This window comes from Perognathus longimembris, unplaced genomic scaffold, assembly GCF_023159225.1.
Source record: "Perognathus longimembris pacificus isolate PPM17 unplaced genomic scaffold, ASM2315922v1 HiC_scaffold_5103, whole genome shotgun sequence".
Classification (NCBI taxonomy): Eukaryota; Metazoa; Chordata; class Mammalia; order Rodentia; family Heteromyidae; genus Perognathus; species Perognathus longimembris.
The window spans coordinates 8047-12069 of record NW_025960494.1 but is presented as its reverse complement, the minus strand read 5'-3'; positions in this window follow the sequence as shown (position 1 = coordinate 12069).

The window sequence follows — 4023 nt, the reverse complement described above, 5'->3', positions numbered from 1 at the left end:
GTTTCTTACAGGATTGACAAGCTAGATTTTTCTAATAATAATAGTTGCCAATTATTATTGCTACTTTATGCTTGACTCTAGGAACACTGTGTCCCAACTGCGGTTCTAGCCACTCCTTCCTAGCTTCCTTAGCCAGCTCATTACTTTCTTCTTCTAATTGAATTTCAGGGCTCTGTAAGGTCCTGTTTTTTTTTTCAGCCTTTTAGATTCATCCTTTGAGTTCTGGATCCTAGTATGCATTTGCTACTCCTTTATCATAAGATAAACACTACCTCTAAGATTAATTCTGCCCTCAGTCCATATAGTCTGTCTATTCTTAACAGTATAAAAGCAAATAAATTAACTATGTAATATTTATGACAGAAATATTTCATAAAATATAAATATTTAAATAAAGTATAAATACATAAATATAACAAAATAACAAATATGTAATATATTTGGTAGACTATAAAATAGATTTTGAACAATCAGCAGTAAAAATAAAATACACTTAAATAATGAGCAATAGATTTAAATGTACCTTCCTCTGAAGAAAATATACAAGCAACCAATAAGCATTTGAAGACGTCCTTCTCATCAGTAGTCATCAGAAGTAAATGCGTCAAGACCATGATTAGAGTACTCTGCATTCCACAAGAATCCCATAGAATTACATCATATGTCAAATCCACTTCAGAATGAATTAATGGAATAATGGAATTGTTAGTTGGTGAGGATGTGGAGAACCAGAATCTTCTTTTACTAGTGGTAGGAATAAAATGAAATAGTCCCTTTGGAAAACATCTGGCAACTTCTCAAATGACTAAACAGTTACACAGCTCACCAGATTCTAGGTCTATCTGTGAGAGAAAAGAACATATACACTCATGCAACAACTTAGACAGGCATGGCAACGATATTCATAATAGATAAAAGCTTACAACAACCCACATGTCCATCAATGGATGAATCGATGTATAGAATATGATATATAAAATGGAATATTATCTGTCTCTATAAAGAAATGAAGTGTTAAAATGTGGATGACGTATGAAAACATTTTGGCAAGTGAAAGAAACCAGTTATAGGATATGTCCAGAAAAATAATGCTACAAAGACAGAAAGTAGATTGATTACTCCGAGCTAAGAGGGACTGGGGAACTTGTGGGTAAGTTGATGAGGCCTAAAGATTAAAGACATTTTCTTAGAGCTGAGGAAATGTTCTAACAATGATGTAGGTGTGAATAAATGTATTTGTGAATCTACTAAAGACATCTAAAATAGTTGTTCAGAAGATGAATTACAGCAAGTTGTTGCCCATGTTTTGATTTATTCTCAGGCACTGGGATTTTACCTGCCATTGCTTTTGTACCATCAAGGCAAATGATAACACAATGAGAACAAATAAACTTTATGATATTAATGTGAAATAATTTGAACTCATGGACTACCTTCAAAGGTTAAGGGACACCACTACCCTGCCTTCAGTATCAGCTGACTACACTGTTGAAGAGATACAGAGTGACACAGAACAGCCCTTACATTATATTGTACCACCCTTCTCCAGAGAGAGCTTAGGAAGCAAGGTTTCACTTGCATGTAATTCAAGGGTTTTGAATCTCTCAAGCAGCCAAATGTCATCTATATAAATTGTTTTCACCTATAGTGTACTGTCAAAGGACCCAAGAGGGGAAGACAAACACATCTCTGGTGTATTTCATTTTCAGCATGGAATTGCACCAGTAACAATAAACATTTGTTGTGAATGAATCCATCACCCCTTACAAATTACTCTTTGGTTGCATTTCTGGTTGCATTGTTACAGGCAATAAACACTGCCCGATAGCACACCTCTGATGCTTTTTAATCAAATAACAGAATCCTAAAAAGGTCATAACTGTAACTTATAAAAGCACTTTTCACTGCTGTCCCCAAAAGAAATGAAAGATGAAAATGTGAGTGAATCCCTAAGCAGAAGTATCATCCAAATAGGAGAATCAAAAGCACATTGTTTCAAAGTAGGATGGCATTGACAATGAATTGGAAAGAAACACATTTTTCTAATGCTTTGTACCCCTCTCCTCTATTTTCTCATTTCATCTAAGTTTGAGAAATTATGTTCTTAGGCTTGAGAAATCAGATCCTTACAACAACAAATGGAAGGACTGAATATGCCACCAATCAGTTTAATAAAAAGTTGGTTTATACCACATAGAATTTACATACTTTTGTTAGTCGCTTCCCTGTAGATTATTTATACCTCGCTGACCATTCATTGCATGGACTTTTAGAAGAAATTTTAGAAGAAAGGATGATGTTATATTTGTTTGAACTTGCAGTCAGTTGCAGTTGCCACATACATAGTTTTATTGATGTACTTGTTTCCTTTATTAGCCAGCTTATGTTTGGATTTGAATATAATCTGTCACTTGACATGCAATTGTTCTTTACTCTTATCCATCATTTGATCACTATCTAGGGGTGTAGAGAAGATTTAGAGGCAAACTAAGTGAAATGTTCAGTAATATAATATTTACAAAAAGGATTAATGGAAATATTGAAAAGCATCATTTGCCACTCTGTTTCCAATGTCTGCAAAGTGGAATATGCACCTGTGAATTTCCAATGGTCAATATCACTTCCCATAGTAGGAAGAAAGTAGGTAACGCCTAAAACTGTCAGATCCAAAGGTAGAACACATGCTTGTTATTCAGAAACTATCTAGGCTTGCTATGGAAATCATCATTTTCATTACTTTGCCATTTCTTACTTTCCAAAGCAATTGCTTTCAGTGTTATTGATGACTTTGACATTTGACTCCATTTCTGAATAACATCCAGGCACTGCTTATGTACTTCCTTCTGTTAATGATGATAATTTAGCTTTCTTAAGCCATCCCAAACTTACATATGAATATTTCTAGTCCCTGGCCCTTATTCTCCCAGGGTAAGATAACTATGCCATCAGTAAATATTTGGGGAAATTTACCCAGGTAAATTCTCACCCTGCATTTTGAACTGAGATTACATATTCTGTTCATGTACAATAACTTCTTCCTACACATGTTTCATCACTGCATGTTTACCTAATTTCTTTTACAGAATCAACACTAAATTCCTAGTCAATATGTTAACATGGTTTACAGATTGTATCAATTTTATTCTATTGGAAAGATTCTTTTCTAGAGCCTCCATCTTACCTACTTCTGTTTAGATGGTTAAGTTTCTAGATTTACTATCCAGTTCCATCCAGAGAATTCTTCTCACCAGCTTAGCAATTCCCATGGCTTACCTTTGGTGATAAATTCTATGCTTTCATTTTTTTGGTTACTTTGAGTATATTTTCCAATACCCTTTAAATATTCTTGTGGTATAAATACATATTAAAAGATCTTCCTGGACCTAAAATTCCCCTCTTCTACTATTTACCATAATGTGTCTTGGGCAAAAACCTTCTAGAGTAAAACATCTTGTGTAATTTTGACAGTATTTTCAATTTTTGTTAGTCATGATCACTGTGGAAAAATCAAAAGACATTTGAAAACTTAATCCTATGTGACTTTTTTTTTACATGTCTCCTTATACCTTCTCTTAATATGAATATTCTAAATTTCACAAAAATGTTCTTTGTGAATTTAACCTTGTTAATAAGAATTCATGTCTATTCAATCTAAAATATGTGCTCTTACATTTTGGCTTTTTTTCTTAATATTTTTGGTGATATCTTTCTTATTTTTCTTTGATATCTATTGCTATTGATAAGAATGGTAGAATGCAGTCAGGGAATTGTTGGTCTAAAGAATATGTAGATGACAGGATAAGCTGGTAACTCCAAATGAAATGGGGGCAAAGGGTCAAAAAAGAATGAGATAGAAAGGAGGATAAAATAATGAGAAATTAAGGACAAGACAAAAAAATATTTGGCCAGTCTTACAGGAAACAGAAAAGAAACCCGGTGATTAGAAAACCATGGTCAAGGACTCCAATTCTCACTGTTTAGCCCAAGGTCATACTTTGCAAGGATGAAGATGGTTCATAATGG